The sequence below is a fragment of the Mus caroli genome, chromosome 14 (genome assembly GCF_900094665.2).
Source record: "Mus caroli chromosome 14, CAROLI_EIJ_v1.1, whole genome shotgun sequence".
Classification (NCBI taxonomy): domain Eukaryota; kingdom Metazoa; phylum Chordata; class Mammalia; order Rodentia; family Muridae; genus Mus; species Mus caroli.
In genome coordinates, this window is record NC_034583.1 from 15,783,096 (window position 1) to 15,808,304 (window position 25,209).

Consider the following 25,209-nt stretch of genomic DNA (forward strand, 5'->3'; position numbering starts at 1 on the left):
AGAGAGAGAGAGAGAGTATTGTCATAACCATTGATTTCTTTGCTGTTCACTGTTACAGTGATGAGCCACAGTGAGGCCTGGGCTGCAAGCTCTCTGTTTTAATTATTCATCCTTATGAAGAACAATTCCCCTTCTGTGCTTTTGTCTCCTCCAGCCCTGACCTGAGCACACAAAGCTTTTTCCTTTTCTTCCCATAGCACCTTGTGTGTGGAAGGGTCTTTCAGGGGTGCGCTTAATTCTGTGTACGCCTTTACTTTGTAGTCTGTTTTCTGCCAAGGGGGTCAGGAGGGCATGTGGAGAAGCCAGATGGCTTCCCTCTTCCCTCAGGAAACTTGCTATTTAGCTGGGCACCTTCCCAGCTCCAGGCAGGGTTGAGATTCCACTGTTTGGGGAAGAGCTGGTTCAAATGCCACTGTCCCTGACTTGACAGTTCCAGATTCCTCTAGGCTACACACTTTTCTACTTCACTGCAACTGGCTGAGGTTTTCTGCCAGGAACAGCACTTAAAGAGACATTAGGTAGGGGTGGGAAGAGAAGTGTTGGGGAAGAGAGCGGATGGGGAAGAGAGCAACTGGGTTATTTATTGCCTCTGCTCAGACACAGGTTTCCGTTATTTTAATCCAACTGTAAGAAGAAACCAGTGTCCATGGACAGAAAAGCAGAGAACTAACACAGTTAAGCCTGAAGATGCCTGTTCCCTCCCCTTGCAGAGAACTAACAAACACAGTTAAGCCTGAAGATGCCCATTCCCTCCCCCCAGGAGTCTTCATGCCCCTTCCCCACTCCTCCTCTCCTCAACTTTTGAAAAGCCAAGCAGTTTAACCGGCCAGACCCCGGGAACTTATTTGTATGCAGCACAAATTTCAGAATCTGTTCTCAGCCTGTGCCGAGTGAAAAATGGCCTGCATTTTCTTGATAGCCCATGTGGTTGTAAAGAATAAATGGCTAATGAATTACAGATGAACATTGACGCAAATTAATCTTCCCGCTGTCCCTGGGTTATATGGCAGCCATTTAAAAGTTTAATCAATACACTAAAGTTGAAAACATGCAGGCACTGCAGTTGCTTGGATGTAATAAACATCAGAGGGAACCGGGAGGCTCGCACCCACTCCATGTATCATAATGACAGGTATTTATGTTTAATGGACTAAATATTTTTTATTGGAAGGGAGCAAATGTCAGCTTAACTTTGTGAGCCCTGCATTCAACTTTCCTTTGAGGTTGGTGAAAGACGGCTGACGTGTCATTGGAAACGAAATGTTACCGGGGGGAAAGAGGCACCACAGAGACAAAGCGAGGATCAGGAGCCGCTGGGAGACCGTGGTGCAATGGTAACACAGTGCAGTGATTCATTAAGGAAAACGTAAACCCTGATATTTCTAATGCTGCTGTAAAAGGCTTTACTAGGAACAACGTTAATGGTTATTAGTGAAAACAAGTGCCCAGATCTGCCAGATATCCTGTTCAGTGCAGGCTTTTGTTTGAAAACTCTTTACCAGGTCATATTTGCTGGAGATTTATAATTAGTCTCTATTCTTAATGTGAGAAATGGAGGCAAACAGCGTGATGGCTCTCAGCCCTTGGATTTCATAGATCTTTCCTTTTGAAAGCTGTCCAATGGCTTTAAATAACCATGTGTTCTCTTCTGGAATACTTATATCTTAATTACTTTTCAAGTCTATATTTTGTAGCACTGCTGTGAGTCTGGCTGGACTGTGGAGACTGAAGGAAAGGGGACTTGGCCAGGCATGGTGCCATCTCTTTCAGCAGACAGAAATAAGGCCAGAGATGGCTTCATCTGATGACCAAGAAAAAAATAAAACAACCCAACAAACAAACAAACAACCCAACAACCATACAACTAGCTTTTGATTCTTCCCCCTTTCCAAATAAAACAAACCAAATAAGTCACGGCTATAGGGATAGGAGGATTTGAAAAATGGCATACATTGGTAGAAATAAATAGAAACATGTCAGACAATAGACAGCTTGTGTTGAAAGCTCTTTTGCAACCACTTGTCTGAGGTACAGATTCCATGTCAGGTCACTTAATAGCTTGTTTTAGAGGGAGCTTCTTCAGAAGATATTGAGGAATGATGTTAAGTACATGGCATGGCTAATGCTTTAAAAATACAGACCTTGTGTCTTTTGACTTGATTAAAAAAAAAGTAACAAGAGTTTACATTTTCATGAACCATAGAGTCAAAGGTGGTCAGCATTCTGTGACATTAAAATAGATAACCAAGGTAGTAGGGTTTACTGACCCTCTGTCTTCTCACAAGCAAACTAAGGAGAGATTTGGTAGTGAAGTCATGGCTAGCTGTGAATTTGCCAGCTACTGAGCTCAACCCCCACTGCACCCTAAGTTCTGAACCTGTCTAGATTGCTTGTTGGAGCTCCTCTCACTGTCTTTGAAGATTCACCAGCCTGCTTGCTCAGTGTGTTTTTGCCATGTGAAAGTGAAGCGCCACAGCATGGGTGAGAGGTGAGAGAATAACCGGTTTGTTGTTGCTAGATCTCCAAGACCTGGCACACTCTAGGTTCTTAGAAAGGACAGTTATGCAGATGAAGGGCCATTGTTTCTTATAGCCCTTAAAATTCACAACTCCAGCTATGTTTTAACCATGTATTTTGATTTCTAAATATAATGATAGTTGTTTTATTTATCATTATCTTTGTGGTAGCTCTCAAAGGTTGATGTTATTGTCCCTGCCCTACTTTACAGAGGCAAAACAAACAAGAACCAGAAGTCATACATTCATTATTCATGGTCGTAGGTAGAGCACAATGATTCAAGCACTTGAATCTAGCACTTTAATCCCCATTATGGGCCACACACAATACTCACTGTTCCTGCCCCTCCACTCATCACTGATGAGGTTATTTCACTAAGCAACCCAATATTCTATTCCAGGCCATAGTTACCCCCACAACTGACTAAAGACTAGAAGGATGAAGATCATATATCCTCACATAAATCTGATACCCTGAGACTTCTCACAGAGAGTGGCAATCACCTTTCAAAACAGTGTTGTCTATGTAGTAGTCATGGACTATGTGGTATGGCCCTCAGATGTCTATCTCCCATGATCTGAAGAAGCAAAGGAACTTTGACTAATTGTGTAGGTGTTATTTTCCTCCCATAAAGTGATGGAAGATGTCCACCCAAAACTGTTGAGGGCATGGAAGAGCTTGTCAGTAGTAGCCATATGCATTGTGCCGCTCCGTTCCATTTTGTCTCGCATGTGACCATCACCTTTACCTTCTGAAAGTGGTTGTTCCTGTTCGTATATCTTTCCAACATCCTGGACAGGATGAAGAAGTAAGATATTTCCCCTGAAAGACATTGTTTTAAAAAATTTGGATTTTCTAATAGACAACTTCCTTCTGATGTGTGCCTACTTACCACTAACTACCCACAGCTGTATCAGTAGGAGACTGAATAAGTGAATATTGCTGCTTTCCTTCCCTTACAAAAGAGGAGGTTAGGGCATGACACATCCAAACCATTATGTCTGCAGTATGAGGTAAGGCATATCTTTGTGTTCCTACAAAAGATATATTTTGTGAAACACTTTGTCTATATTAACATACAACATATGTGATCACCTTATTACAGAACAGTGTTATGACTTCTCACTACTGCAGAGTAGGGAGATGGGACTTGAGCTATATTTGGTTGTTTTCACCCAAGGCCTTTGTCTAATGCCTGTTTCTTAATGTCTTTGCCATTTTGATCCTGTGGTGAAGGACAACAATATTGCACTCCAGTTCACAGTAGATATGCTGCCATCTGAAGTCACTGGACACATGGAGTCTGCCTCTTTGACCAAAGCATATGGCTTAACATATTTACTATCTATCACTTTGTAGTCAACAATAACAGAATCTCTGCAGTGGGTAGAAAGGGTTCTGACAAGTCAATGCGCAGATTTGATGTTGGCTCCTCCAGTCCATTGCTTAAGTGTAAGTAAGACCATGTGCCTCACTTCCTAGTTAAATGGGGCCAATGGTTTCTAGAGCATGTGTGGGTGGAGAGGACTAAGTGTTCAATAGTGTCTGGACCTCAGTTGACATTGCTAATGACTGTCACCACTGCTGTCCACATTAGTGGTGTTTCACCCTGAGTACATGAGCAGCTCAAACTTCAGGGTGTCAGGTCCACCTTATTTTCCCTCTTGGCATTTCTCCACAATACTCAGCAAGGTTCCACTCCATTTTGGAGACACCAAGTAAAAACTCATGCCATTCTAGACCCACATTCATAAGCTTTGTAATAGTGACTGTGCCCCAGCTTCCTCTTCTGAGTCCTCACATGGGAACTGGCTTCATTTGTGTTTCAGGGCTGTTCCAATGGATGACAGACAATGCATTTGGTTTTATTGACATGCACAATACACAGAAATGCTTAGTGTTAGCTACAATGATTTTAATCATTCATGAGCCAGCAACATGTGAGCCCTGCAACTCCACAGCACATAAAAGAGTCTATAGTGGTTAGAACAGCCATTGTTCTCAGGTCAGCTCAGGGATGAGGTTATTAACAGTAACCGTATCCGAGAGATGATATGTATAGAGCATATCCCGTGAGCCAGGGCCTACACTGGTAGGTGGTTGTAGATACACAATGCACAGGAGGAAACTAGAGGGTACATATCATGGGACAAGGCTTCCTCTAAATAAGAAAACACAAAACATTATTAATCTACCATAGATGATCCAATTCCAACCCTGGTGCTATTGGGTCCATAGCCATGTTTTATAAGTTTGTTTTCAATTTCAAAGTTTTAATTCTTTAATCGTGTAGAAATTAATAGTCATTGTTTTTGAAGAGCATTTTGTTCCTATGCATTGAGACTAAAAAACATTTGATTGAGTCCAAAAATGCTACCTTAGAAGCCTATTTTAAGGGAAACAACTGGAAGTAGATAAGCAGTGTGTTTATTTGCTTAAATGTTTACTATAACAGTCATTATGCAACTGGGTAGAACCAGTAAGTAAATTATAGTATATGTATAGAGCGCAATGTTACGGAGCACTCAACAATGCTGAAAATATTTTTAAACTATTTAAGCAATAAATTAAAGATTATAGAAACTTACATGTTTCATGTATTAAAAACAAAACTAGAGAGAAAAACCCTAAAATCCTTCAGCCAAATCTGGGCAGTGTTGTCAGATTATACATGATTTTTAGTTATTGTTTCATTAGAGGTATTTGTTTATATTTATTTGTTTGTTCCTTTGTGTCCATGTTCAATTATGCACGCACACATGCACTACAGCAAGCATGTGGGACTCAGAGGACATTCTGTGGGAGGCTCTCTTCTTCTTCCATGTGGGTGGCAGGGATGAAATTCAGGTCATGGGGGTTGGTGACAGGTGTCTTCACCTACTGAGCCATCTTGCCATCATTTTTCTCTATATTTTATTCATCTAAAGAGCAACCTGTGCGTGTAACAATATAAAAACTAAACCATGAAACAACACTATGATCTTTGTTTAAATGGCTACAGAAGAAAGAGTAACAACAGAGCTGAACAGGATAGGAAGCTCAGCTATAATTAATGTCCCAAATAAGCAAGATGCCTCTATATAACATGAGCTGAAGATGTGGACAGTTGGAGGATATTATAACTGTACCCAAAGCTAGGTCTCTTTGACATTTTAAATAAGATTTTAAAAAATTTGTTATTTATGTGTATGTGTATGTCCAATGCCTGACTGTACATATGTGCACTACCTGCATGCAGGAGCCTGTGAAGATCAAAAGAAGGCCTCAGCTTCCCTTAGAATGGAGTTAAAGGCAGTTGTAAGCCACCACGTGGGTGCTAGGAACCTAATCTGTGTGGGAAAAAGAGGCAGAAGGCAAGGTGACAGCAACTGTGCTCAGCAACACAGGGGCTCTGTGTTGAGACAGGGGCAGTACAGGTAACCACTCATGTACTCAACGAGATCATGGGTTCTCATTGAGATTTTTAACTCTGAATTTGGCACTCAGTAGCACGGTACCTATAACAAAAGATGATGTGTCAAGAAGCACCAAAGAAGCCTCCAGAACCTTTTCAATCCAGTGTCACATGCCTTACCATCATCACCCGTGCTCAGTGTCCCCCGACTCCCATTTACCATCCAACACCTCTGCTATCTTCCTGTTTCTCTTTCTTCCCTTCTGAGATAAACTTAATGAAAATTCACTGCCCTCTAGAATGGTAGCAGACGATGTGATTCTTATGATTATGAAAGGTTTGGAGGGAGACTAATTAGCGCTAAGAGACTCAAGTCCTCAGTACGTGACAGTCACTGCCAAGGCCTTTATGGGCAACATCTTATTAATTATGGGCATTAGGCAGGACCTTTATCCTCATTTTACAGGTACACATATTCAGAGACAGAGATCTGAACCCAGGTTATCTCACTTTTGAGCCTGTGACCTTGCATCTCCGATTTTAGTTGCTGAAGAATGTTTCTTAAATAAATAGAGCTGTCCAGTGTCATAAATAAGGTTCTACTATAGGGGATCTTCAGACAACCCCACAGAAAGAGATCCAGACCCCTGATAACCAGTGGTGTAACAGTGGGCCACGGTTCCCCAGGGATGACATGTCTCTGCCTCCTAATTTCACCCACCCGTCCTAGGTTCCCTTAGGGCACCTAAACCTGTGTAAGAAGATGCTTTGAATCGCATGCTGCTTTATTGGAAAGCTTTGCCATGTCAGGTGGAAACAGGCTACTCCTTGCTGAGAGCACTTCTTCCACAGTAGCATGGATAGTCCAGAGTGAAGAGATTTAATGACTACTTTGACTTTGTTACTTTGATTTTCATTATTTTCTGAAGATAAGGTATTTAAAGTCTGTGCCCAAGGGCTGACCTGTCAAGGGAAGGTGAAGTTATTTTTCATAAAATTGAAGAGTATGTCTTAGCCCACTAGCAGCAGAGAGGTCATGAGAAGGCCTGTATTTGGCTATAGATGGGTTCTCGAAAGCAGCAGGCATAGGTGTCTCATATAAATCTTCTAGGAAACTCTTTTTCCTTGCTTGCAAGAAGACTCCTAAAACAATTGAAGTTTGGAAATGTCTTTGGCTCTTACAAAAAAAGAAATCTTGAGAACTTCATGCATGAGTCCTGCATCTCCTCTGTATTCCCTTAAAAATTCATGACCTCTTAATTATTTGTGTGAGTGTGGGGGGGGGAGAGGGGCATGTATCCCATTGAGTCCAGATAGCACTACTCATATGCACATGTATCGAGGGCTGACCACTTGAGACTAGACAACCTATGAGAAACCTCACCTATGGAGAAAACTGATTCTTAGTCTCTTAGCAACTGTTGTTCACCTGTAGCTCTTCATCAGTGGGTGGGACTTAAGTATTTGCTCTGTCCACATTGGCATGTCAGCTGGTATTGTCTGTCATGCCTGCTTGTTCAGGAAGCCATGTTGCTAAGACTTCACAGGTGCATTTTTTCTTGTCATTTCTAGGGGGTACTTGGCTTCTTTTCATTCTATTTTTTTTCTCAGAGTAGATCAGAACTGTTGGGACAAACCCTCAGATGTGATGGCTTTGTGCACCGGGAGTAAAGCTTTCACCAAGGAATTTTTATGAACTGGCTCATAAACTTATTTGGTGGTCCCCACGGAGAATGGAAACACTATTCCCAAGGCTTTGTGGATTTGGATCTTGTTTAGACCTTCCCATTTTATGGGCAATCTGTAAAAGAAAGAAGGCAAAATAACATGAAGTGCCTCCTATGACAGTTTAAAGGAGCAAGCAGTGAGATGTTCCCTATTAGCTACGTACTACAGTGTACACATAGGAAGCTCAATAAAGAGAATCAGGATGATGGGAGATGGGGGTGGAGGAAGAAGGCTGTGCTAAACTTTGCTGTGGGAAATGTCTCTCTGGAACATTCTCCTTGAAAAGAAGATTTGTCTTTGTAGCTAGAGAGTGTATGTTGACCATTTCATCACAAAATGAAGCACAGCTCTCTTAAAAAGCCAGGAGTTGCACGAATAGTGTACTCTGCAGCCTTCTACGGGCCATAGATCCCCGAAACGACCTTTGGTATAAAGAAAATAACACAGAAGTAGGAGTGAGGGTAACTGAAAACTAACAAGAGGTTTTCCCTGTAATATTTTGTCTCCTTAAATACATGGCTCTTACTTAATTGAGTGTTGGAACTAACAAAAGCTACATAGCAGGCCTGGGAATTTCATGAGATGATGTTTTATAGAGTACTGTACACAGAGCAGTCAAATAAGAGCTGGCATTGAGGTGAGCTGCAGCGGCCAACATGTTTGGGCATCTTCATAGGTCTTCTGACTTGGTCTCCAGGCCTGATACAGAAAAGATGTCTACAAAAAGCACCCTTAGATTTGAGAAATCTTCCCGCCCACTTTTTAATGGTAACATTCAGATGGCCTACAGATTCATTATCCACTGTACCATTGGAAAGATATATGCCCTCCCCATGAGTCATCACAGTCTGGTCCTGTTTAGGGTGTCACCAGCTCTTCAGGTTCTTGGGGATATGTTGAGGATTCTTCCTCTATGAGAGCCCAGCCTAGGTATTAAAGTTCTCAGAAACTGCAATTGCCTGCCTAAGAGTGCATGAAAGGACTTCATGACTTTCACTCACACATGAGAAATTCATGCCAAGAACCTGCAGATCTGTGAACAGAGCAGCTGGTATTAAAAGAGGGCTTCCCGTGGAGTTCTTGATGGAGAGAAAGCCTGCCATCTCTCACATTGGGTGTGTTGGAGATAACTTTAGTCAACTTGGATCCACTGAGGCTGGTTGTTTTTTTCTTGTATTACTGAGAGTGTTGTCTTCAGTGAATGAATGCTAATGGCAGCTTATCTACGTCAATGGTCCTGTTTTTACTTTCCCCATGTTAGTATAGTGAGGGTCTACTCACTCTTGAATACTAAACCACCCTTGTATTTCTCAGATAACTTTATGCAGTCCTGCTGTATCTTTAAATATTGTTATAGCCTCGGTACAGGCTTTTGTTGCAGATGTTTGCGTGCAGGTTCATGAGGTAAGCCATTCCATCGTTTTTAATATTATATTTCTCCAGTTTTGGTGTCAGTATAGTTGCTGATCTCATATAATAATTAAAATGAATGATTCTATTTCTTCAATCCTTAGAAAATGTTTTCTAGATTTAAAATTATTTTTTGTTACATCTCTGGTTAAATTTGTTATTTGGTCTGGTGGCATCTTCTTGGGCCAATATTAAGCTGTGAGTTCAGTTTCTTAAATGGGTATTGAGTGTTTATTTATTTATTTTTAGTGTGTTAGCTTTTGTTTTAAAATGAAAAATTAACCTTACTTTTAATCACCATAGCCAGTGGGAAACAAGCAACTGGAGTTTTTACAACTTAATGATGGATGCTTCTGACATCTTTTGGGCCTTCTGTTATATGAACAGAAAGCTTCAAGTGCTTGTATATGCCATTTTTACTCACCACACCAGGTGTTGTAACCACATTCTGACTTCTAGGAATAGTGATCAGGACTCTGGGTTCAAAACTGAATGAGACACTACCTCACCTAGGATGAGTCGAGAGTAGCGATTCTCAACCTGTGGGTCATGCCCCCTTTGGGGGTTGCATATCAGAAATTTGCATTATGAGTCATAACAGCAGTAAGATTACAGTTTGGAAGTAGCAATGAAATAATGTCATGGTCACTACCACCATGAAGAACTTTATTCAAGGACCACAGCTTTAGAAAGGTGGGGAAGCACCAATAGAGAGCTTGCTCTGCAAAGGACATGAGTACTGCTTTGTCACTTTGCACACCCATGCTGGCTTCTAAGAACATCTGTTTCCATCTACCAGCTTGCAGATTCATTGCTTTAATTAATTAATGGAAGTGCTTTGGAAGCTAGGGCCTCTATCCTCAATTTCCATTTAAAGGTACCCAGTGACTTCTGCTTTAAAAATAGATGCCATTTAATTGATTAGCTTACTCGGATCCTAAGGTAAAGCTTAAAAGGCTTGTGACAGTATCAGTGATTTAAGTATTCATGAGTGTTTAGGGAAAGCCTGAAAGCCTAGAGTTACTCTGGAGTTACTGTCATCAAGATTTTTAGCCCCAAGAATACGCTTGTTAAATGCATATGGTCGATTAAAAGGAGCAAAGTATTATTTGGGGTTTCAAAAGTATCAATCTAGGGCTGGAGAGATGACTTAGTCAAGAGTACTTGTTACTCTTCTAAAAGATCCAAAGCTCAGTTCCTAACACGCATGTGAATCAGCTCACAACAAATTTTAACTCCAGCTTCAAGAGATAAGACACCTTCTTCTGGCCTCCAAGGACACATGTACTCAGGACACAGACAGACAGACAGACAGACACACACACACACACACACACACACACATACATACAAACACACTTTATTTTTAATAGCAATTCTTTACAATGGATATTCGTTATTCACTGTGTGCAGGACTCTGTGGTTAGGTCTTGACAGACTGCTGACCACAGGATCCTTGCTGTCACCCTCGAGCCTGATGTTTGGGGATGCTCATTCATTCAACAGAACCTGTGAACCAAGAGTAATGGCTTCCTACCAGGCTCTGGGAGGATTTGCTATGCAGGTCAAAGCTGTATTTAGTGCTGCTGTGCACATAGATGACCAGCCAGTTATCTAATGAGTACTGGTTTATGTGAATGACCTTTGATATTCTTGTATTCTCCCAGATTGAGGCAGGATGAGAAGGGAAAAAAAAACCCATCTTATTCATAATAATAAAGGAAGCTTTTGCTCACTAAAATCCACATTTTTCTTTCTCTTTTTGGAGGCCTTGACTTAGACTTCATAGTCTCCTACCAGGAGCAATATGTTTTAGCCTCAGAAATATCAGTAGAGGGTCTTTGAGTAGATGGGTGACCAAGATTTTGAAAAGTATCTTAGATATTCTTTCTCTCTTCACTGCCTGATGTCCAGAGGAGGCCTAAGTAGGAAATGGCATAACCACAGAAACCACACACGCTGGGAGCTGCCTGCCCTGGTTTTGGGAATGGAATAGATGGAAACAACTATTATGTTGGGCATCAAGTGGAAGGGCTAATTTGCTGCTGCAGCCTGTTCCGTTGTTATTCATCTAGGACAGCTCCAAAATTGCTTCTGAATAAAACGATAAACTTTCAGGGTATATGCCCAGATATGCCATCATTTGGCAATGATAATACATATTCAGTAACAAGGTACCTCTAAGTTAGCAGGAGGGGTGACAGGCAATAGCAATCATCCTCATTTTAGGCACGACTACTGACCTTAATGTAAGTCTTGTGGCCTGCCAAAATTCCTAAGCCTAGACTACAAAGCAGTGCATTTTAACATGAAGGCTATTTCTTAGTTCCATCATTCTGCCTTGTCTTACCATCTTCATTCTGTTCACATCTGAATGTATAACAGATACTCGTCCACTTTAATGTTGAATGTTTGCACATTGCCTGTCTTCTGCTACTGGGCCATTGTGTCCAAGAGCTGAGACCTAGCCATGACAATGTTCCTGTCCTGTTTGAAGGCAGAGTAAGGGCCTCAGTAGATGGAGAATTATGTGAGAAGGTATGGCCCAAGGATTAGAAGGTACCTGCTCTAGTCAAGCATTTTGCAGTATAAATTAAACAGGGGCTTACATTTGAGGAAAGGGGGAGAAGAACAGAGTAAATGAAATAGAGGTGTGGGGAGGGAGCACACAGGACAGTAAGAGACTGTGTTAGTATAAGGAGAGGGTGATAGTGTTCCATCTCAATGATATTTGAACAACTAATTGCCCAGTAAGAAAAACACATTGGCATGAAAGGATTTCAGTCATTGTTAGAGCAAGATGCTTAAATAGGCCATCCAAGAGGAATCCGGAAGAAGGCAAAGGTACTTTACACAAAGCTAGCAACTATTTGTGAGGTCCTTGAGTGATGAGCATCCTATGTCAGGATTATCATCATAACCCCTTTCTGTTTGAAATGATAACTGTAGGAGATTTAAAGGGACAGTACTTTGAACATTTACATACTCTTTACTGGAATGGAATCTTCTCTTGATATTTTGGTACATTTCCTGTTTCTCTGAGTCTGCATGTGTATACACATCTTAATGAGATACTTAAAAAACTGCAGACACTACCACACTTCTTTCTTAAACACTTCAGTCAGCATCTCCTATGAATAAATACATGTTTCTGTGAAATCCTATTAGTAAATCTTTGAAAATTAACACAGATGCCAAGCCTTGCCTAATTATACAACCCAGACTCCTCAAGCTTTCTCAGTCTTCTCCATAGTGCCCCTTGTATCTAGTCGAGGTTTACATGCTCCAATATATCAAGTCTTCTTAAATCCAGGACAGTGGTTCTTAACATGCTACCTTGGGACCTGTTATCTTTAGGACAACCAGAAGACCTTGTCAAAGATGAAAACACTGGAGTTATCTCCAGATCCACTAATGAGAGGCCTCAGGACAGAGGTATACAGCAGCAGTCTATGTTCTGAAAACACCCTGAGTGGTTCTGATGAAACTCAAGAGCCACTGAAGTAGTACACACCTCCCATCTTCTTTCTCTGACTTTCAGGATTTCCTTATGTGCATTCATATGGGCACATATGTGTGCGCAGGTGCACGGGCATGTAGAGGTCACAGGACAACCAGATATCATTGGACAGAGGTTGATGTTGAATGTCTTACTCCCTTTCTGTCCACCTCATTATTTGAGACCAGCAGATCCAGAGAGCCACTTGTGTCTGTCTGCTTCCTGCTCCAGTCCTGAGGATATATATGTGGCATTATAAATGTATATTGTACCTGGCCTTTTTAAAATATGGGTAGTAGGGATCTAAACTCACGTTATCCACTTACATGGAAGACACTTTAATACTGAATCTTCCAGGCCCCCTTACTATCTTTTGAGAAAATGACCAGAACTTTGTCACATGGACTCAAGTGGCTGGCTAGAGATTTTCAAAGGATCTACTACTTTCTGCCTCTGTACTTACCACAGTTGTAATCCAAGCATGTGCCACAATGCCTGACTTTTTATATGGTTCTGTGCACATAAACTCAGGTCCTGCTGCTTGCAAGGCAAGTGCTTACATGACTGAGCTATCTTATTGGTCTGGCTTTTTAGAGTTTTCTTTTTCTAAAAGTTCAGATGAGTTTGGTTGTGTGACGAAACACATTGAACATTTCCTTCTCATTGTTTCCTTGGGCTTTAACTCAGGCTTAAGAGCTAAGCTAAACCCAGGTGAAGCTGGGTGTATTTTATTGCATCATGTTCACAGGCTCATGACATTTAATCGTACTTTTGCTAGCATGGAATGCTTGGTTTAGCATGACCAACATATGGACCCGACTCAAAAAGTATATGTCCCCCATTTTCATTAGTAACTAACTCAATGACAACCTGCTTGTGTGACAATCTCATTTCCTGGTGAAGTTTTACCCATTGCCAATAACCACCTAACTTCCTGCCTTGGAGAATGCTGACCTCCTGAAAGTACAGCTCCACCTTCTTCATGATCTCTGCCCTGACAAGATGTCCCTGATTTTCTGTACCATCACTTGAACTGGTTGTTCCTTCAAGCAGGTAACTCTGGTTATTTATAGTATGTTGGGAGTCCTGCACACATGTGCCTGTATATCTTTCCAAATAATTATTTTTTACAGATCCCCACCCACACCCTCTTTCCTCCTCTCTTTCCAGTTTTCTAGGGTAGCTCCATACCTAAGTGACTTCAAGCCATACAAATATCTCACTGTCCTGGTCAAAGGTCAGCTACAGGTTTCTGAAAGACCAACAGAAAATCTGTGTTCTTGCCTTTCCCAGTTTCTAGAAGGTAGCTTTCCCTAGCCTCTAGAAGCTATACATATTCTGTGCCCCTTGATTTCTTTCTCCATTTTCAAAGCCAGGGACTTTGTATCTCTCTAAACATGTCCCTTGTTGTGGCCACAACCTTAAATGATGCATATGATTAAACAGAGCCTGATCAGAGAGCTGAAAACTTGTACCCAACATCTACCTCCATTGCCTCCTTTCCCTTGTCAGGTGACATTTTCAAGCTTCAGAGACAACACTATAGAAGTCTTGGAGGACATCACTCTGTTCCCCTCCCCCCTTCCCGACAAATTCCCTCAATTTTAAAATTTTCTTAGCCAGACAGTGGTGGCACACACCTTTAATCTCAGCACTTGGGAGACAGAGGCAGGTGGTTTTCTGAGTTTGAGGCCAGCCTGGCCTTCAGAGTGAGTTCCAGAACAGCCATGGCTACACAGAGAAACCCTGTCTTGAGAAAAACAAACAAACAAAAAACAAAACAAAAAAGCCCAACCAAACAAACAAAAAATATGTTTTTCTTTTGTCTCATTGTAAAACTCCCTGAAAAGCCTTGGTAAACTTAATTCCTTCACTCTGAGCTCTGCCTGGAAATACCAACTAGCATGATTGCACCTGCAACCCCCAAGAAGCAATCTACTACAGACTTCTAGATTTCTCTACAGTTTTGTTTGTTTGTTTTTTTAACATTGGAAATATGCTGACATTTAGAGTGTAGTTGAAGGACACATGTCCAAAATTAGCTTGTGCATTTATGTCAGTAATTGAATGTACAATTAGGTTACTTATACTCAGTTCAGGGGGGGTTACTTTTCCCAATATTTGCATTTTCTTTTGTATATGGAAAAATGTATACACATAAGGAGACATTTTAGACTGGTGGTTCTGCCTGGGTCTCCTCCACACACTATTTCTATCCATCCATTCCACACTCTTAGGATCTACAGTTTGTTCTAATGTTTCTTTTGTAAAACATAGAGATCAGTGTGGTGTGTCTAATCTTTTGTTTGTTTGTTTATTTTTCAAGACAGGGTTTCTCTGTGTAGTCCTGGCTGTCCTGGAACTCACTTTGTAGACCAGGCTAGCCTCTAACTCAGAAATCTGCCTGCCTGCCTCTGCCTCCCAAGTGCTGGGATTAAAGGCATGTGCCACCACTCCCCAGATGGTGTGTTTAATCTTACATTTACTTCATACATCAAAATATCTGAGTAAACAATATTTATTTGTTCCTTGCATTTTTACTAGGTAGATAAAAAGACAAGCTAATATTTACATAGTTACTCACATACACATACAATATATATCATGGCCCACACTATATCATGTAGTCATGGGGGTTATCAAAAGAGGTAATTATCAAATATTTTCTTGACTTTTACATTTTTTTTTGCATGAAGTAGTCAGAACACACAGGGACTATTGGAATCCAAGCTGAATGTTCATCATTTTTGAAAGTACATTTGTTGTTGTTGTTGTTGAGCAGTGGTGGTACACACCTGGAATTAGAAAATATGCTCTTTCCATATTATTTAGCTTGTTATAACAAGAAACATTTTTTTATATTTGCAAGTTAACCCAACAAAAAAGAAAATATATCCCAAGGAAATGTCTTCTTGGCATGTCTTATGCTAACCCCCTCACTCTGCCAAGATCCAGCTCCCCCTGTTCCCAGGTTTGCAGAACATTCTGTCATGCACATACTCTCACTAGTTTTGATCACAGCTGATTTTATTCAACAAGAATCTCCTTTTGTGGCCTTTTCTAATCACCTGGTGTTTCCCTACCCTCTTACTTTTTGGGGTTAAAATTCCATTGGTGAAGTATTCATTCCATCTAGTTTGCAAGGAGTGTCTTTTGTTTTTTGGAAAGTATGCTGGCATGTGCCATGGAACTAGCTGCTTTTTAGGAAAGTTGAGACAGGTCAGGAAGTGAAAAGGAGCAAAGCTATTTCAATTCAGAAGTCAAAACTCCAAGGAAGGCTAGACGCCATGTTGGAGACCAAGGGTGTTAGAGATTCTAGAAGGAATGCAGGACAAATCATAAAAGACAAAAGAGGGACACAGAGAGAAAGGGATAATGAAACCATATCAACCAGCACAGAACGCCTGCAAGGCTGATACCCAGCAGAAAGATTAACCTTCTATAATGTTCCTTTGGCATGAGCAACCCAGATAGAAAAAAAAGATAGAAAAGTCTTACATATCTTTACTCTGAACCTTTGTTGTTTGGCTCCACCTCCCTCCTCTGAGTGACAGGATCCTCTTGTGCCCCAAGAGGATGCCACCACTGTCTAGGATAGGTGGGAATACTGTGAAAGTCGGGCCACCACTGTCACTATTCGGCTGTGCATCCTGGTACTTTCTGGACTGCTCCACTCTAGCCAGTTGTAATTGTGTAGGCGAACAATGTGGCCTCAGAGCACTGTTGAAATTTTAAATCAATAAAGAAGAAACATAAGCCAGTGTGTGGCATGGGGTGATTAAGTGCTGTCTGTAGGAAGAGCTTTATCCTCTGCCACATTTCTGTTGAAACCCTGAGAAACTCGAAGAAGATGGAATAGAGTGAAAACATTAAAATTGATGTCAGATACCAAATGCAATAAAGCAGCTGCAACTTTGACAGGTAATCAAGAACTGGGTGACTTTTGGTTCTGATTTAGCAAAATATGATCAACGTGTTCACACCCACAGCACACACAGCAGTTTACAAGAGGACATACAGAACACATGCTCAGAACAACTTAGTTACATGCCATACACAGGTATGCATATGCCCACGTAGTGACCCAAGGAGTAACTCTGCATTGTTACCGTAAGTATACAACAATTCCATCTACCAGCTTGCACTATACTTTGACTTTGATGAAAAGCCAGCAGTACAAGGGGAAATCTCTTCATCAGAAAACTCAATAGAAAGGAAAAAAAGAAGCATTCCCAAGACATTGTCATGTATTGCTGGTTATTTTTGGTGGTTAAGAGAATTATTTGAAAACAAAGAAACCTTTCACAAAGCCTCCAAAATACAAAAGATTTAATAACATTTACATCTGTGTATCAGCCATGTCTGTAATGCAAGTCATGAATAACACATCAACCGGCACAGAGAAAGCACAGAAGTACTCACACATCATTTAAAATCCACCCCACCCCATCGTCAGCGGAATCAAATACACAGCAGGAACAGTTCCAGTTCACACACACACAATATAGTCACTGAAGATGAAAATGTATTAATTATGTTTCTCAAGGTTCAGAGAGAGACAGCAAGGTTCACTAAACTGGTCCAACTTCTCAATTGAAAAATCCATACCAAAAGACCCTCCTGGGCTGCCTCTGGATTTTGAAGAAACAACAGAATGGTTGCTCATGTATATTTGTCTTGTGTGTGGCTGATCAATTAAGTCTGCAGTTGGGGCTCGGTCTCGCCTTCATGCTGTGCTGAAAATGGAGGCTGTTAAAAGTGAGTAAGTTAAGAAAGGAAGAAAGAAGAAGAGTAAAAGAAGTAAAAGGCTTTTCTAGTGAGGAATCCATAAGTCCAGGGAGTGTCCAGTGCAAGTCTGCCATGCAGCGAGCTTCCACCATCAGCTCGTCTGCCATCTGTGGATTCCCAGGAATCTTCTTGAACTTCCAGAAGCAGTGGGTCCTTATATTCTATCAGCTTGTGATCTATCTCTGGACCAGTTCTTGGTATGTGATGGAGAAGGATGAGTTGAGAGAGATGATCTAAGAGTTTTGGGTGTTTATTACGTATTCTTCAAATTGATATTTACTGTTTGTCCCTAGGGGCTGGAGGACATTAAAAAATGTTCACTTTAGATTAGCACTTCTTTTCTCTATGTAGAGTAGTACTTTCATTAGCTTTGTCTCTAATCTTTGCCCAGCTTCCCTTTCCTCTCCTGCTCATTGTATCTCTTCTATCTCAGGGCCTTCCTCTGTGGATGCAGCAGCATGTAGGAGGAATTCCCTTTTATCTCATTTCAATATGAAGTTTCAGGTCTTTCACTGAGGCAGAAGGTTAATAGTCCTTTCTCTCTGTACTCCAGAGATGTAATTCCTAGAGAGTGTTTCAGGGCAAGTGGAGTGTAATTGCTAAATAATATAGTTATTCTTGTTTTAAATAAGAAATATTTCCATCATTCCTGGTGTGTGTGTTTGTGTGTGTGTGTGTGTGTGTGTGTGTACATGGGCAGACCCTGAGAGATGAGGCTTCTGCAGAAAGGGAAGCTCCAGCCATCCTAGGGGAGTTTGCACATTTACGCATTTAGGTTTTAAATGCCGTGTTGCATGCTGGGCCTTTTAGGCACTTGGGATTATGTATAATAGATGACCTGCTTTTACAGGGATGCATGCTATACAGATGTAAATGTTATTATAGCTTTTATATTTTATGTTCTTGTTGAAAGATCATTTTGTCTTTGAGTAATACTGCCATTCAATTCTTTCTTGGGGGAGGGTGGCAGAGGAGGAGGGGGTTATCTTTAAAAGAGAATATGAACTCGATATTGCACATCATATATTTCTTAAAAGTAATTTGGAATTTTAGGGTCTGGGATCGGGGCTGACTGATACACTGCCGTGATGAGATATAACCCTTAGAAAATAACAGCACTCGCACATGCCTGCATCTGCCCAACCTCATAATTCACTTTCACATTGGATTATGGATGTCTGCGTTCACTGAGTCTATCTTCCCTTTAGGTATTATTTCAGCCCTTTGAGATAATAAGGAAAGTTTAATTGCGTTGTTAATTGATTTTTTGCACAACATTATTACCTTGATTGATTGCAGAGTTGATGAAAATGTTAGACACAGGCAGCGTGGAGTCTCAGCCGGGCAAGGAGTGGGAGCCTTGTGGAGAATAGATAACCTTGATGTTAAGGGCTATATCCTTCAGATATGTCTTCCCGTGACATATTGATGGCCCTCGAAAAGGGAAAAGCTGATTGTATGCAGAATGCAATCATTAAACCCACTTCAGTTCACTGTTGATTAATTTGTTTTTTTCCTGAAGGATCTAGTTATAGGGAAGGCCTCACTTGTACCAACCGCAACCATTTCCTAGGCCCCAGATGGCTTAACCCTCTAGGTGAAGAGAAGGAATAAGGCTGGTGGGGCTGAGGATGAGCAGAGGGAGGTGTTTGATGCTCACAAGGCATCTCCATCCCCTGGAGAGTGCTCGTTCAACCCTCCAAAAGTATCAATACGTTAGTTAAAGTGTCTATACCCAGGAACCCTTTGCTTAGGGTATAGGATGCAGCCTCTATGGCTTGTTTAGTAAGGCGTATTCTTCACCTTGCAGTGGTATCTATGGATGACACAAGACAGGAAGGAATGTTGTTATTTAAAATTTCTATAAGCTTATCCTGTGCTTGGTGACTTGGGGTGTCACTGGTCTGTCAGTGTTTGTGTCTGTCAGCTTTCTGTCACCATGACCAGATGCTTGGGACAAGTGACAATTAAAGCAGATGGCTTGGGAGATTCTATCTGTAATCAGCTGGCCCTGTTGCTTTTGGACCTGTGGTAAGGTGGTATACCGTGTAAGAACTTGCAGCATAGCAAACCATGTACCTTACAGAGTGGGTACAAAAGGAATACATAAAAGGGGACAGGTCCCTCTGCCCCCCTCTCCAAGACTATGCCTACAATAACCTTGGAGTGTTAGCAGGTTTTCACTGTGGTGACAGAATACATGAGCAAAATAAGGAAATGGAGAAAAGGCTTCACTTGATTCATGGTTTTAGTTTATCATGGCAAGAAAGATGTGGCAAAGAGGCCCACCTCATGGGTACAGGAAGACCAGGGAGGGTGCACCCATGTTTACAGATTTTTGTCTCCCTTTCCTGGATCCCAACCTCTGAGATTAGTCAAGAGAGGAAATCTTGACTTCATAATGTTCCCTGGGAAAACCTTCATAACCAGCCCCATCTGTTGACAGTCAGCCATCATATCTAGCTTCTTCTACTAAGGCTCCATTATGTGCCAACATCTGTGAGAGAGACTATTGTGTTAGAGGTTCATGAGAGACATTTATGATCCAAACCACAGCAAGATGGGCAGCAGTGAGAATCTGGAGGTCACTAATACACTTGCAATTAACTTCTCTCCCTGCCCTGAATGAATCTTACCAGTTATCATCATTACTACCATGTCTAAAACCATCTTCATTGTCCCAAAATCCAGGTTGATTGAAAAACCTGGTCTTCCTTCTCTTTTCACCCATCTTGATCTATCATCAATTCCAGAAATCTCTTGCTGAGGCCTAGGGTATATGATACAGCCACTACAGCTTGTTTAGCAAAGGCCTTGAGGCTTGGCATACTGGTTTCAGAGGAGGGACTGGCTTTACAAATTTTCTAATGCAATAACTCTAGAAAATCTCTGCATTCTAAGGTGGGTGGGCAGCTTCCCCTGGAGCCCCGTCACTTTAGATACTTTTCACTTATGGAACATTCTGTCTTATTTTGCCCTATCTTCCCTCTATGACTGTCCCCATTACTTATTTAAACCAATTTTTAATTGCATAGCATTGTTGGAGGCCGACCAAAAGTTACATCATCTTCCTGGGGTCGTGTGGGCTTCAAAGGCAAGAAGAGAAACGGCTCAGGAACACCCCTTCCCTACCCCAGCACCACAGAACATCGTGGTGACAGCCTCACTTCTCCTGTCTGCCCCACCTCCTCCATTACAAGTCTTTCTTCTCCTCAACTAACCACTGGTGCACAGGGAGTGTAATATCCACAGTCTTGGCCCTCAATTACCGTAATGGCTTATAATGAGATTTTGGCCAAGTAGCAGGTAGCTGGTTATTGCTTCCTGCTCAGCGTGGGCAATGTCTATGCTGTTAATTTGTGTTACTGAATGTGGCTCAGAGCTGGGCATCAAACTGTCAGAGCCAGATGTATTCTATTAGGCTATACTGGACAATAGGCAATCTTTGTTTTTCCAGTATGGAGGCATGTTAACTTACCACAGGGTGAATCCCGACAAATAAGAGTCAAACGAAAACAAGGGGTAATATCCTAAGTCATCCAAGTAGTACATTCCAGGGACAGGTAACACCTGGCACCACCTCCTGTCACTACTGTTTCTCTGCCTGGGACTGCTCCACTGACAGGCAAAAAACAAAACAAAACCCAAAACAACCTTCATAAGATTGCTGGGGAGACTGGTAACTTCATTAAGTTTTAATGAGACTAGCCCTAATGAAGGCCTTTCTAATGTACTTTGTATTTACTAGGCTTTCATCTTGAGCAAGAAATAGGGTACAGAAAGTTTCTAGTGCTCTTGTGTGCTTCTTTGTCTTGACGTACACACATGTGTGCATGTATATATACACACATGCAAAAAAGCATGTGTCAAGAAGGTGGGGGATGGGTAGTTGAAGACATTCAGGAGTACAGTTTGTTAGTGTCCAAGTATTACACTGTGATTCTGCAACAGTGGACTTTTGGACACACACTTTTGGACAGAGAGAGCTAGAGGCAGGAGTGGGAGAAAGAAGAAAGGAAGGAATGAAGAAAGAGGGAGGGAGAGGGGTGGGTAGGAGGAAGGGAGGGAAAGACCATGTAGACGTCTTTCAATTAGATCAAATATCAACAGATTCTCTTTGTTTTTCTTTGAGAGAGGCAATTTTGACTATCCTAGAATTAAGAAAGATTATGGTATCATCTATGGAGAACCAGTTCACTTGGATTTTAATGGAGGGCAGACGGAGTTTGGGTCAGTGTGCTCAGGGAGGAAGCCCTTCACATAATTCTTCAGGGGCTTGAATTACAACAATCTCAGTTGTCACTACATTGGCTTAATTTCGTCTGAGAGTTCCATCCTGCCCCTCCCTGACCTCTTTTCTGGAAACCTGGGTTTATTTTCAATAACTGCTTGGATAAATTTCAGCCCAAGGAAGCACACAGAACTGTAGAGAAAGTCCAGCCTCCACCCTTTGATGCTAGCCCTCGATGAGAACAGATCTGAAACCAAAATGTGAATGTCTTCTTAAGGGCACAGCCAGCACCCCTGTTCACACTCTGCCAGGGAACCCCACTTCTCAGGTGTGTTCATAGAGGGGCCTGGCAGCTTGGAGGAGGAGCAAAGATATCTGGAAAACTGTTTTCCCAATTCCCCCTGCTCTGTACTTCATAAATCATGTTTTACAGGCTCACCCCCAGTCTTACCCCATTCTCTGCTTCCTTCTCCTGTTAATGCAATCAGCTTGCCACTAAAATAAAACCCAAAAATGGGAGAAAGCTTGAATGTCCAAATATTGTGCAACTTTTTTTTTCAGTGCTGAAGTTTGAACTAAGGGCCTGATACTGTGCTAGACAAGAGCTATCCCTAGCTTCAGTCAGTCATTACATATCTGTTTTAGGTGCCATTTGTTTTCTGGCTGCTCTTGGGAATCAAATAAAACTTCTATTTACTAGAGTGCAAAACAGTAAGATCTTCAACTAACCACATTCTTTGTGTCTCTAATTTTAAATATGAATAAAAATGAGGGCATTTACTTTACCAAAGAAAAGGGCAGGGTGGGGAGGGGCCTTTAGGTTGTCCTAGAACAGACTTTCTTAAAGATGATTCTGCAACATTATCTGGGAATTTTCCAAAAGAAACAAATTTCTCATCCCAGACTCAGACCCACTAAATTGGATGTTTTGGGGATGGTTCCCATGGAGAGAAAGTCAAGGAGAACCAGTTCCTAGGGAGAGGACAACCAACTCTTTGGCATGTCAAATGTATGGGCTCCAAAGCATCCTTAGGCCATTGTGCTCAGTCCACAAATATCAACTTAGGTATGGGGAGACATCTCAGTGGGAAGCAAACCTGAGGACTCATGTTCCATCTCTTAAGACCAGCATGCGTGATAAAGGCAGGCATGTTGCTAGATACTTATGACCCCAGCCTAGAGATTCCTGGAAACCCACTGTAGCCGAATGGGTAATCTGTACCCCCACAAAAGGCTGTCTTAAAAGATATAATGAATTGAAAAAAATGACAGATGAGGCTGCCTTCTGACTTCCATCACCAGTCTATACAAATTATTTGTTGAACACCTAAGATGTAGCTTGGGCTTGGTGGTGTGTGTGTGTGAATCTGCTGTCTGAACCCTTCTGAAGTCTGTGCAGAGGAAGGATGCTGTGGTTCTGAGTCGAATTCACTTCTCCCCCCGCCCAACCCCCATCTTACTTCCTGATTGTGTCATCCTCACTGGAAACACTCAACTGCAGCCACTCTGGCATATCTAGTGAGACTGTTGCTTTATGGGTGAGGGAGAACGCAAAGTCTCCACTTAATCATGAGATAATAATCTAATTAATTAACTGGACCCCACCTTTCCTTTGTGGCTGGTTTGTCACATGACTGTTACATTGAGAGAATGCCTGGGAAGGAGGGCAGGAGCCCCGTCATGCTTGCTAGAGCTTCTGCTGCAGTCTGCACTGTGTTACTTGGGCTAGAGGGGAGAAGAACCTAGTAACTGGTTTTTGTCATCTTGGGTTGAATCCTCTCAATTATTTTCATTCCATGTGATTTTAGTTTAGAATGCCATTTCCTGGACTTTTAAACCAGGTTGGGCTTAATATCTGTGGAAGCTGCAAATACCAATGTCTCTTAGAGTATGGGAGGTCACTTGGTTGCTGTTCTCACTGTGAGTGTGACTCTGGACTAGATATTCTGAGAAGGGATGAAAGACACTCATTGGGTTTTAAGCAAGAAAGACCTGCCTTTAAAAAAGAAGCAGCCATGATTTCTGTGTATTGACCCAATGGTCACTTGAGTCAAAAAATAAAAATAACTTAAAATATGCTCCCAGATAATGGTAACTCCACACCAATGGATGTCACTTTTATTTGGGGGAGTGTCCATGGTATAAGTGCTTTTTCTTTCCTTTTTCTAAGAGAGGATCTGTCTTTATTGGTTTGCATGCTTCTTTACATTTATGCACATAGTATTTAAAAACAAAAAACAAATCCAAAACCAAAACCCTGAGCTAAAACTAATCATGGCTGGTAAGGAAGACCAGTCCCCTGAAACGGAGGCAGAAGGAACCTAAATGTGTCATAGAGAGGGGGGCCTTTGGTAGCCTCAGTCCCAGATAGCCTTCAGCTCAGATTGGGTAAACATGACATATTGATCATTACAGAACGTGTAATTGGTGACCACAAGCACAGTGTGGCTTTAATGGCCGTCCCTGAAGAGTTGCCCTTATTTATTTAAAGAAAGCCGTGGCTGTTTCCTAACTGCATGCTGCCCTCTAGTGGCTATGATTCTGACTTCAAAAGATGATGTGGAAACGATAAATACAGAGATATTGGGAGTCGTGGAGGGGGTGTGACTGTGTCTCTGTCTCTGTCTCTGTCTCTGTCTCTGTCTCTGTCTCCCTTCCTTCCTCCCCCTACTTTTCTTTCACCCCTCTACCTCTCTCTCCCTTATTCCCCTCTGTACTTTCCTCACACACACCCTCTGGCCCCTGTCTTCTTTCTGAAAGATTTCTTCATTCTCTTGAAACAGAAACATGAAGTCGTCCCACATGAGCACTGTCCATTTTGAATGACAGCCTAGGTGAGATCCATCCAGGAGCTTCTGGAAAGGCACCTCATGAACTACACTTGATTTGCATCCCATCTTAGCGTGCACCTTGGAATCTAGCCCTTCTCAGATCCATTATGCCCCTCTTGGTGGCCCACTCTACAGCTCTTTTTTCCCTCTGTGAAAAAGCAGCAAAGGATGAGCCAGTGTCCTGTTGGTGGTGATCTTTGAAGTTCTTGGGAGGCCTTTGTGGCTGTGAAGAAGACTGAACAAATAAATAATACACCTGAAAAATAAGCTATAAGAGCAAAACTTAGCATTATGTGTCTGACTAAAGAGTTCAGGGAAGGACAAAGTAATGCTAACAGCTGGGCGTAAGTAAAGTGCTCTTTCGGACATCAGGAAGAAGGGTGTTCTCTGCTCTCATTTTTTACAAATCTGACAATGCAAAGGCAAATAAGTAAACAAACAAAGCTTGGCTCAGCAAGATTTACAAACTTATTTCTGAAGAGGGAGGGGACTTGTTTAAGCAAGGAAAGTAGATTTGGTCTCATTCTGATGGAAATTCTGGAAGTGGAGGTGAGAGATAGACGCTAGCTCTGAGGGTCTTTCATGGAGGGCTTGCTCATATTGCAAACAAATTGGAAAGGACATGTGAGCAAAGGCCCAGGGGCTCTCCTCACTAGGATTCTTGGTGGATACATGTTCTGCGATGGTTCAGAAGGTCTGGAGTATCTTCTACCTGGCCATGATATCCATGGACTCAAGGAGAGACAGCAAGGATGGTGCCTGGAAGTCTGCTCAATGGATAAGGATGTCTAAAACTTGTAGACACAAAGGG

General features: G+C 41.8%; 1 protein-coding gene and 1 long non-coding RNA gene across 2 annotated transcripts in view; one reads left to right on the forward strand and one right to left on the reverse strand.

The window, feature by feature from the left end:
- The window catches only part of Lrmda (leucine rich melanocyte differentiation associated), a 1,019,887-nt gene that overhangs the window by 986,541 nt on the left and 8,137 nt on the right, over positions 1 to 25,209 (forward strand). The gene's annotated exons all lie outside the window — the stretch shown is intronic.
- Positions 15,708 to 25,209, reverse strand: part of LOC115029251 — a 56,121-nt gene continuing 46,619 nt past the window's right edge. The window contains exons 3-4 of the long non-coding RNA XR_003834826.1: positions 18,621 to 18,695; positions 15,708 to 17,632 (exon numbers count right to left, since the gene is read on the reverse strand). This is a non-coding gene — a long non-coding RNA (uncharacterized LOC115029251). The remainder of the gene's footprint in view (positions 17,633 to 18,620; positions 18,696 to 25,209) is intronic.